This window comes from Capricornis sumatraensis, chromosome 22 (genome assembly GCF_032405125.1).
Source record: "Capricornis sumatraensis isolate serow.1 chromosome 22, serow.2, whole genome shotgun sequence".
In the NCBI taxonomy this organism is placed as follows: domain Eukaryota; kingdom Metazoa; phylum Chordata; class Mammalia; order Artiodactyla; family Bovidae; genus Capricornis; species Capricornis sumatraensis.
The window spans coordinates 9,624,825-9,637,062 of NC_091090.1; positions in this window are offsets into that span (position 1 = coordinate 9,624,825).

A 12,238-nucleotide genomic window follows, 5' to 3' on the forward strand; every position below is an offset into this window, starting at 1 on the left:
ACAGAGATGGCATCCAAGGCCAGGAGCGCCTCATGGGACCCCTAGAAGAGACTCCCCAGCAGAGCTCCAAACCAGGAGCCTGCCCCCCAGGACAATGCTGCTGGATGAAAAAGAGGCTTCTTTCTCAGAAATGCTGGTGTATATCTCAGGCTCTGCCTGTGCAGCGCCCTGGGTTTGCAGCTGGCCAAGAACTACCTTTCAGATTGTCACAGTCCCCTGAGATCCAGGAACATAAGCCCCCAACCACCACCCCCCGCCTCAGGCCTCCAGAGCTATGTGATGAAAGGGCATCTGCCGGGGGGCAACCACGAGATACCTGGTCACCAGACGTAAAAACTGGGACACCAGACATTGGAGATATTGGAGCTCGGGATGGTGTGGAGATGGTGCCCGCTGGCTAGAGGGAAGCAGAGAGGCAGTGCTAAGATGGCCCTCAATGAAAAAAGGGGAAAAGAGTAAAAAAGAAGAAGAAAAGGAAAGAAAAAAATGGAAGGATAAGAAAAATAGAGGGGAGAAAAAAAGTGAAAAAGGAAAATCATTTGGGAAAGAAAAGGAGAAAGAAAACAGAGAGAGATGGTCCCTGCGGGGTGGCCCAGGAGCAGGAGGTGTGCCCCTGCCTCCACCGTGGAGAGTCTCAGCACGGCCCTGCCTCAAACCATTGCTTCAGAATGAGCAAACAGCGTCTCTCTTGGATCAAATCTGAGTGGTTTTCTTGGGCTGCCTCTGACTGGGCTGAGTCTTTGGCATCCTGGAAGAAGCGTCCTAGCACACCACGGGCCATGGGTTTCTGTGCAGGAGCCACTTAATCTTAAAACCCTGCGTTCTGTAGGCTCCTATCTTGGGAACTGGGTGTAGTGGAAGATGCTTTGCTCTTGGAGAAGCCATGGTGTGAGCTCCCTGCCAACTGCGGGCCCTGCACCTGGGGAGGTCAGGGAGAGACCGCCTCAAGCACTCATACCCCCTTCAGAGAGATTTCCCTCTCATTTGCCCCATGTGTAGGGGCTACTCTACCAGTTTTTAGGTCTTTTTCAGTGAACATTGTTCCCACATAGCTGTGGATTCAGTGCACCCCAGGAGGAGGTAAATTCAGAATCTTACCTGTCTTGAACCAGAACCTGTAATTCTACTCCGGGTAAAACAAAGAGCACAAGGAGCCCACAGGATGATTATTTCTTAATTGTAGGAGCAGAGAAAGACCTCCATAAAGGTAGGAAGAGCTAGCTGGTTCCTACAGAGAAACAGAGAGAACACACAGACAGGAGGAGTGAATTCTATAGTCCGTGGGAAGAGAGCTCCAGGTTCTTTCTCCCATGAACACAGCCTGGGTAAGGGGAAAGGAGCTGGGGAGAATTTCCCAAGCTTCAGCAGAGGCTGGATTGCCCCATGTTCTTGAGAGTGTGATTTGGGGCATGTTAATTTCTGAGTGAAATGTCCAGAAAAATAGTTTAAAACAGGAGACCTGAGATTTCTAGACAGGGCTGACCAGACATAAATCCATAGGTCATCAACAGGGGATGATGTTTAAAGCCACGTGATCAGAGAGATCCCCACTGCAGGCAGAGACACTGCTGTGAGTGAGACCTTCCCCCAACTTCTTACCCACAGCTCATTCATACCCAAGGTCTATCTTTGGGAATCAGGTACAAGAAGTTCCCTTTATATGACTCTTCAAGTTGTGACCTTTCAAAGATGTGAACGCGTGTTCCTGTGTCCAGTCATGTAAGTTCGCGTGTCTGGTGCACTTTGTCACGTGCACGCAGCCTCTGCAACTGGTTGGGCTGTTGTGTACTCTTCTGTACAGTGCTTGTGTAGCATGGGGCTTCCCTGGTGGCTCAGCTGGTAAAGAGGCCACCTGCAACGCAGGAGACCCCAGTTCAATTCCTGGGTTGGGAAGATCCACTGGAGAAGGGATAGGCTACCCATTCCAGTTTTCTTGGGCTTCCCTGGTGGCTGAGATGGTAAAGAATCCACCTGCAATGCGGGAGACCTGGGTTCGATCCCTGGGCTGGGAAGATCCCCTGGAGGAGGGCTTGGCAACCCACTCCATCTTCTTGCCTGAAGAACCCCCCATGGACAGAGGAGCCTGGTGGGTTACAGTCCATGAGGTCACAAAGGGTCTGACACAACCAACTGACTAAACACAGCACAGCGTTATACAGAGTACAGTATCTTTATTTCAAGCCCTGAATGTCCTGAAGCAAGTGTAAAAGCAATGGTGTATAGCCATTGTGTTAGCTGGGTACCTAGGCTAATTTTGTTGGACTTAGAAACAAACTCTCAGAATGGAACTCAGTCATATATAGAGGACTTACTGTACTGACATGAAGACAATCACTGTTCTGCTTCTGTCTTCCAGGGGGCTTTCTGAATCACATTATCTCTGTTTGTAGTCAATTGGAACTCGCTGAAATCTATGCAGAAAATAGAATGTAGGTATTAATTTACTAAACATATATACATTTTGTGATAATGCTTGCTGTGCATTTAAGAGTCCAAGGAGCTTTGGGATCATGAACATGGCAGTGAGATAATACAGATATTAATAAATGAAGCTCAGTATCTGGGAACATTGGTATAAAATGTCATTGATATAAATGCTATATGCATATGAGTTCTTAATAAAGGACACATTAAAAAGTAATGCATCTTGGCACTAATGAACCTATCTATAAAACAGAAGCATATTCACAGATATAGAGAACAGATTTGTGGTTGTCAAGAGAGAAGTGGAGAGGGAGAGGGATAGACTGGGAGTTTGTGGTTAGTGGGTGCAAGCTGTTGCATTTAGAATGGATAAACAACTGTGTTCTACGGTATAGCACAGGGAAATATATCCAGTCTCCTGGCACAAACCATAATGGAAAAGAATATGGAAAAGAAACACACACACACAAGCTTAGTTACTTTGATATACAGCAAAAATTACCACAACATTGTAAATCAACTATACGTCAGTTAAAAAATGTTTTTAAGGAATTCATTTTCTATCAATTCTGTATATGTAATAACAAGGGGAAAGAGCATTAGTGATAGCATTAAAGGTTTAGGAGAGATATAAGGGAGGCATTTAAAATTCTACTGAACACTGAAAAGGTTCTCCAAGAAAATACTTTGAAAGACTATAGAAGTGCTGTTGAATTTTCATCATCCCTATCTCTCAACTTTTAAAAAGTACAATTCTGACTTTTTGCTGTAAATTTCTTTGTGTACTATTAAAATTTCTTTTATTTACCCACTTTTATTTTGAACTAAATTTATAGCTGTTTGCTGAAACTTTTTCTGCATTAAGATCTACTTAGAAAGAAACTTTGTTTTTTATAAAACTGAATATATTGATGCAAAAGAATTTATATTATAAGGAAACAATGTAAATATCAGCCCATTTTTTCTAGCTATTGTAGCATTAGTGCAACTATCCTGTAAGTGAACACTATTATTGTTGGGTTAAGGAGTGTTATTTACCATTAAAAATAATCACATATTATGTGTTGATACTAATTATAAAAATAGAATATATGGATTTTTTCTGATACCTTTCTTAAATATGTGCTGGTAGCTTTTATTTCAGTTTTACTAGCTTTAAATAGCAATGCTTCAGCTTTTGTATTCAGAGCCTGGAGAAGTCTTTAAAATATATTCTGTATTTTATTTGTTTTATTATTCTATATTTCTAACAGTTCTCTTAGGAGGTACTTTATCCTACGTGATATCATGGGAGTTGATTTAGAAGAGTTTAGCTGAGTGTGTTGAATGTTTAACTAGAATGAACATTTTGAAGAAGTCTCTTCTCTCCTCACGAAGATGTGGAAAGAACCAAACCATCAAATCAGGACAAATGCTTTAACTGTTTGGAAATAAGTGCCACAAGCCCAAGTTTTATCTGTTAAAAAAAAAAAAATTAGAAAAATTCTCATGCTGAAAGGCTGTGTAAATTGACATGTGCCATTCTTTTTTATTTAGGTCTTTTAAAAATGTCTATTTATTTTTAATGGGAGGATAATTAGCTCACAGTACTGTGTTGGTTTCTACTGTACGTCAGCATGAATCCGCCATAGGTATACACATGCTCCCTCCCTCCTGAACCTTCCTCCCACCCCTCTAGTTTGTCACAGAGCATCAGATTTGATCTCCCTGCATCATACGGAAAGTTCCCACTGGCTATTTTATATATGGTAACGTATACTTTTCAATGCTACTCTCTCAATTTATTTCACTCTCTCTTTCCCCCACTGTGCCCACAAGTCTGTTCTTTATGTCTGCATCTCTATTGTTGTCCTGCAAATAGGATCATCAATACCATCTTTCTAGATTCCATATATATGTATTAATATACCATATTTGTTTTCCTCTGACTTACTTCACTCTGTATAATAGGCTCTAGGTTCATCCACTTTATTAGAACTGACATAAATGTGTTGCTTTTTATAGATGAGTAATATTCCATTGTATCAGTTCAGTTCAGTTCAGTCACTCAATCGTGTCCGACTATTTGCGACCCCATGAATCGCAGCACGCCAGGCCTCCCTGTCCATTACCATCTCCCGGAGTTCACTCAGACTCATGTCCATTGAGTCCCTGATGCCATCCAGCCATCTCATCTTCTGTTGTCCCCTTCTCCTCCTGCCTCCAGTCCCTCCCAGCATCAGAGTCTTTTCCAATGAGTCAACTCTTCGCATGAGGTGTCCAGAGTACTGGAGTTTCAGCTTCAGCATCATTCCTTGCAAAGAAATCCCAGGGTTGATCTCCTTCAGAATGGACCGGTTGGATGTCCTTGCAGTCCCAGGGACTCTCAAGAGTGTTCTCCAACACCACAGTTCAAAAGCATCAATTCTTTGGCGCTCAGCCTTCTTCACAGTCCAACTCTCACATCCATACATGACCCCTGGAAAAACCATAGCCTTGACTAGACAGACCTATGTTGGCAAGGTAATGTCTCTGCTTTTGAATATTCTGTCTAGGTTGGTCATAACTTTTCCTCCAAGGAGTAGGCATCTTTTAATTTTATGGCTGCAATCACCATCTGCAGTGATTTTGGAGCCCCCCAAAATAAAGTCTGACACTGTTTCCACTGTTTCCCCATCTATTTACCATGAAGTAATGGGACCAGATGCCATGATCTTCATTTTCTGAATGTTGAGCTTTATGCCAACTTTTTCACTCTCCTCTTTCACTTTCATCAAGAGGCTTTTTAGTTCCTCTTCACTTTCTGCCATAAGGGTGGTGTCATCTGCATATCTGAGGTTATTGATATTTCTCCCAGCAATCTTGATTCTAGCTTGTGTTTCTTCCAGCCCAGCATTTCTCATGATGTACCCTGCATAGAAGTTAAATAAGCAGGGTGACAATATACAGCCGTGACGTACTCCTTTTCCTGTTTGAAACCAGTCCGTTGTTCCATGTCCAGATCTAACTGTTGCTTCCTGACCTGCATATAGGTTTCTCAAGAGGCAGGTCAGGTGCTCTGGTATTCCCATCTCTTTCAGAATTTTCCACAGTTTATTTGCCACAATTTCTTTATCCATTCATCTATTGATAGACATTTAGGCTGCTACCATATGTCATTCTTGATGGTCTAGGAAAAGCTTTTCTTGTGGAAGATTTTAAGTTGCTACTTATGAAACTTACATGAGACATACTCTAAAGATAATAGAAATGAAATGAGAGTTCTCCTACTTTTTTGTATATTCAGTCTATTAATTTTTGAGAGTTTGATATTGAAACTCCAACTAAAAATCTTAATTTATCTATTTAAAAACAATTGCAATACATAGTGGAACTATGTGTAACTTTGTTCTGTATTTTCCAAGTCTCCCATAAGTGTGTTGTCATACCTTCCTAGCAAACACCCTCTTCCAAAGACTTAAGAGATAACTCTACACATGGACATCACCAGATGGTCATTATTTAATATTAAAATCAGATTGATTATATTCTTTGCAGCCAAAGATGGAGAAGCTCTATACAATCAGCAAAAACAAGACTTGGAGCTGATTGTGGCTCAAATCATGAACTCTTTTGCAAAAGTCAGACTTAAATTGAAGAAAGTATGGAAAACCACCAGGCCATTCAGGTATGACTTAAATAAAATCCCTCATAATTATACAGTGGAAGTGAGAAATAGATTCAAGGAATTAGATCTGATTGACAGAGTGCTTGAAGAACTATGGATGGAGTATTCATAACATTATATAGGAGGCAGTGATCATAACTATCCCCAAGAAACAGAAATGCAAAAAGGCAACATGGTTGTCTGACAAGGCCAGAAAAATAGCTGAGAAAAGAAGAGAAGCGAAAGGCAAAGGGGAAAAGGAAAGATATACCCATCTGAATCTAGAGTTCCAAAGAATAGCAAAGAGAGATAAGAAAGCCTTCCTAAGTGAATAGTGCAAAGAAATACAGGAAAATAATACAGTGGGAAAAACTAGAAATCTCTTAGAGAAAATTAGAGATACCAAGGGAACATTTCATGTAAAAATGGGCAATGTAAAGGACAGAAACAGTATGGACCTAACAGAACCAGAAGATATTAAGAGAGGTGACAAGAATACACAGAACTGTATAGAAACGGTCTTAATGAATTGGATAACCATGATGGTATAATCACTCACCTAGAGCCAGACATCTTGGAGTGTGCAGTTAAGTGGGCCTTAGGAAGCATTACTATGAACAAAGCTAGTGAAGGTGATGGAATTCCAGCTGAGCTATTTCAAATCCTAAAAGATGATGCTGTTAAAGAGCTACATTCAATATGCCAGCAAATTTGGAAAACTCAGCAGTGGCCACAGGACTGGAAAAGGTCAGTTTTCATTCCAAACCCAAAGAGCAATGTCAAAGAATGCTCAAACTACTGCACAATTATATTCTATTCATATGCTAGCAAGGTAATGCTCGGAATTCTTCCAGCTAGGCTTCAATAGTATGTGAACTGAGAATTTCCAAATGTACAAGCTGGATTTAATAAAGGCAGAGGAATCAGAAATCAAATTGGCAACATTCACGGAATCACAGAAAAAGTAAGAGAATTCCATAAAACCATCTACTTCTGCTTCATTGACTACACTAAAGCCTTTGGCTATGTGGATCGCAACAAACTGTGGAAAATTCTTAAAGAGATGACAATATCAAACCATCTTACCTGCCTCCTGATAAACCTGTATACAGGACAAGAAGCAACAGTTAGAACCGGACATGGAACAGACTGGTTCCTAATTGGAAAAGGAGTATGAAAACATGTACGTTGTCACTCTGCTTATTTAACCTATGTGCAGAGTACATCATGCGAAATGCTGGGCTGGAGGAAGCCCAGGCTGGAATCAAGATTGCCAGGAGAAATATCAATAACCTCACATGTGCAAATGAAACCACCCTTATGGCAGAAAACAAAGAGGAACTGAAGAGGCTCTTGATGAAGGTGAAAGAGGAGAATGAAAAAACTGGTTTAAAAACTCAACATTCAAAAAGTAAAGATTATGGCATCTGGTCCCATCATTTCATGGCAAAGAGATGGGGAAACAATGGAAACAGTGAGAGACTTTATTTTCTTGGATTTCAAAATCACTTCAGACGGTGACTGTAGCCACTTGATCCTTGGAAGAAAAGCTATGACAAACCTAGACAGCATACTAAAAAGCAGAGACATCACTTTATGGACAAAGTTTCGTATAGTAAAAGCTATGGTTTTTCAGGCGTCATGTATGTATGTGAGAGTTGGACCATGTAGAAGGTTGAGTGCAGAAGAATCGATGCTTTCAAAGTGTGGTACTAGAGAAGACTCTTGAGAGTCCCTTGGACTGCAAGGAGATCAAACCAGTCAATCCTAAAGGTAATCAGTCCTTAATATTCATTGGAAGGACTGAAGCTGAAGCTGAAGTTCCATTTTTGCATCCACCTGAGGCAAAGAGCCAACTCATTGGAAAGATTCTGACATTGGGAAAGATTGAAGGCAGGAAGAGAAGGGGATGACAAAGGATGAGATGGTTGGAAGGCATTACTGATTCAATGGACATGAGTTTGAGCAAAGTCCAGGATATAGTGAAAGACAGGGAAATCTGGTGTGTTGCCGTCCATGGGGTCACAAAAAGTTGGACAAAACCAAGAGACTGAACAAAAACATACTTTTATAACTTAAAAAATAAAAATTAAAAAAGGAATACAATATTGGGGATTTCTCTGCAGAAAGAAAGAAAATGCAATGAGAATAATAGTTGAGAAAAGGAATAGAAACATCTAGCAGAAAAATGAGTAAAAATTTGAACAGGCAATTCCCCCAAAAGGAAAGAGTTATGGCAAAATAATATGTGAAACAACGTTCAGCTTCACACCATTTATCAAAAGATAAATAAAGACCACTCTGAAATAACATTCATTTCACACCAGATTGCTAAATAATTTTATCAAGAAATGTTTTAACATTGACTGTTGGAAAAAATATGGATCAGTATGGTGCTAAAGGGGATGTAAATTGGTAAAAATAGTTTTGAAAACAATCTAGCTTAATCGCATAAATAATATTCACATATTCTACCACCCAGTGATTCCTTTTCTAAACGTTCATCGTGGAAACACTTCTGGAGATGTGAACTAGGAAACTGTCTTGTTGTTTAGCTGCTGAGTCATGTCCGACCGTTTTGTGACCCCATGGTTGTAACCCGCCAAGTTTCTCTGTCCTTCGGATTTTCCAGCAAGAATATTGGAGTGGGTTGTCATTTCCTTTCTCCAGGAGATCTTCCTGACCCAGGACTTGAGCCTGCATCTCCTGCACTGCAGGCAGATTCTTTACCATTGAACCGCTGAGAAGAGAAACTATACCAGAAGACTTTGTGACAAAACTATTTACTTTAGCAAACAGTAATAAATAACCAAACAAATGGCTGTATGTTACAGCTAAAAACCTGGACACAGAGATGTTTATTTACAGAAAATGGACAGATAAATTGTATTGTACTGCAGGGAAAATGAATAAGTGGTAACTTTATAGATAAATCTCATAAACATAATGTTGAAAAAACAAAGTGCATTGTAAAACACTATAGTTTGACGTAAATTTTATAAACCTCAAAGTAAAATAATTCTAAATGAAATATTTGTAGGCGTAAGAAAATAGTAAAACAAAAATTCAAAATTCAAGAAAATAATTATCCCAAAGGGATGGGAAAGTAGTTTTAATTGAAATAGAGCCACCTGTAATGTTACTTTTCAATATGAATAGTAGTATACATGATTGAGGGCTTCCGAGGTGGTGTTAGTGATAAAGAACCCACCTGCCAATGCAAGCTATGTAAGAGACATGGGTTCAATCCTGGGGTAGGGAAATCCTCTGGAGGAGGGCACGAAAACCCACTCTAGTATTCTTGCCTGGAGAATCCCATGGACAGAGGAGAATGGCGGGCTACAGTCCGTAGCGTCACACAGAGTTGGACACAACTGAAGGGACTTAGCACACAAGCACGCACATTTATGGCTGAGTTCATTAATATTTAAAAAACGTACATATACTCTGTGTTTCAGTTAGCTTTTGCTATGTAAAAGAACACCCTTGCATCTTAGTGGGACACAGCAATGAACTATTAACTCACAGATTTGTGGATCAGTCCATTCAAATAGATTCAGCTGTGATTGTTCTACTGATCTTGCCTGAACTCACTCAGTTATAGTCAGCCTATGCATCTGCTGGGGTTGAATGTTCTGTGACAGCTTCATTCCTGTCTGGTAGTTAGTTGATGCAAGTTCCTTGGTCGATGCCAGCTCCTTTGGTCAGTGCCAGCCGTCAGCCAAGAGTAATATGGTGGGCAGGCCTATGTCTCTAGCAGGCTAACACAGGCTTGTTTTCATGCTGATAGGCACAGAATTCCTAAGAGATCATGTGTATAACCTCAGATACCACGTTCCCTTCACCACTTCCCCAAATAGGCTTTTTGGAAGAAGTGTTTGCTCCGTGGTGTCTTTATGGATCAAGAAGGGTTTGGTCCTATTTAAGTTAATTGTGAATGGCTTGAGCGATGCATGGTATGTCTAAAAGCAAATGAAAACCAGCAGTAACAAATGCGAAAGCCCTCAGACCTATGGAGTCAGAGAAGAGGAAGGAAGCCAGAGGAGAAGCTGGAGCTGATTTCCATGTGCTACAAGCGGGGGTTATGGCAGATGGTGTTAACAGATCCACTTACCACCACCACCACCCCAGAATCCACATCTTGTGTCATGAGACTCTGAGGTTCCTCTCACTAAAAGGTGAGGTATGTTTCTACATTCGGTGCCTTTGAACTTGAACCCGTAACTTATGTTGTCTAATGGATGATTGGTGGATGTGATATGAAAAAAAGTCATTGGAATCTACTTGAATGATTGGGTTTTCTCCATTGCTCCCCCCCTGCCAGTTCCCTAAGGATGTGTTTAGCCTAGCTCCCTCTCCCAGGAGAAGGGTGTGTGCTTAGTCACTTCAGTCGTGTCCCACTCTTTGCAACCATATGGACTGTAGCTGCCAGGCTTCTCTGTCCATGGGATTCTCCAGGCAAGAATACTGGAGTGGGTTGCTATGCCCTCCTCCAGGGGATCTTCCTTGTATCTATCCCTACAGGGATCAAACCAGTGTCTCATGCATCTCCTGCACTGCAGGCAGATTATTTACCACTGAGCCACGAAGGAAGACCGGAGAGGATAAGAAACTGAGAGCTAGGGAACCATGGAAACACAAAAGAGCCCAGTCAATACCAAAAGAGCTGCTAGTCTTGCCCAGTTTAGATCAACTAACCTACAAGTTGGAGGAGACTCTTGAGAGTCCCTTAGACTGCACGGAGATCCAGCCAGTCCATCCTAAAGGAGATCAGTCCTGGGTGTTCATTGGAAGGACTGATGTTGAAGCTGAAACTCCAATACTTTGACTACCTGATGCAAAGAGCTGACACGTTTGAAAAGACCCTGATGCTGGGAGGGTTTGGGGTCAGGAGGAGAAGGGGACGACAGAGGATGAGATGGCTGGATGGCATCACTGACTCAATGGACATGGGTTTGGGTGGACTTCGGGAGTTGGTGATGGACAGGGAGGCCTGGTGTGCTGCGATTCATGGGGTCAGAAAGAGTTGGACATGACTGAGCAACTGAACTGAACTGAACTGAACCTACAAGTGACCTGCAGAAGCATGAGTCCTGTATGCTGTTGAGATGTTTGCGGGTGAATTTTAGACAGCATTATTATGAAATTAGCTCACTGATACAGAGCTATAAATATTTGGAGTTTTGTTCCGAGATCTCTCTTCTCTTCCCTGAAGAAACTACAGTTTGTTGATTAGGCCTAGTGTGAGCATCACTATGCTCTGGTTTCTCAGAAATGTTAGTTCTGGGCAAGGGCAGATATCTGTTTTGGCTTTTATTTGTTTCTTTGTTTTTTAAAGATTTCTTTTTTCCTTTTTATGTGAATCATTTTTAAAGTCTTCATTGAATTTGCTACAATATCACTTCTCTTTCTTTATGTTTTGGGTTTTTGTTTTTGTTTTTGTTTTTGGCTGCAAGGCAGGTAGGAGCTTAGCTCCCAGGCTAGGGATAGAACCTACATCCTCTGCTTTGAAAGGCAAAGTCTTAGTCCCTGGACCACCAGGGAAGTCCCAGAGATCTGTTTTGTATTGCTCTTTCTAGAATGTATGTCAATGTCCAATATGTCTCATATGTTTATTTTTTTGAAGGAAATTAAATTCAAGGTTTACTCTTAGAATCACGTCTCATGTTACATTATGATAAAAGAGAAAGAAACCAAAGTTGATTTTTGCTATACATGTCAGATAATTTTCAATAAGGCTATTAAATCACAAAGGTAAATATTATTATATTCTTTAAACAAACACCATTTACTTGCTGTTGAAATTATTTTCAATGTCAGTTCAGTCACTCAGTTGTGTCTGACTTTTTGTGACCCCATGGACTGCAGCAAGTCAGGCATCTCTGTCCATCAGGAGAGTAATAACTTAATCACAATTTTTAAATACCTTTTTAAAAAAATTAAAATTCTATTTGAAAAAAGGGGGAAGTTTGTAGTTTGATTACAACTAGTAGAAGAATAATGATTCTTGTATATTTTCTATCAGCTGGTGCATTTTGTTTTATGAACATCTGTACAGCTATTGGCCATTGTTCTTTATATGTTTTAATGAACATAAGATTATATTTTGACAAAAATGGTTATTTATCCTCTGATAGCACAAGCTGGAATCAAGATTGCCGGGAGAAATATCAATAACCTCAGATATGC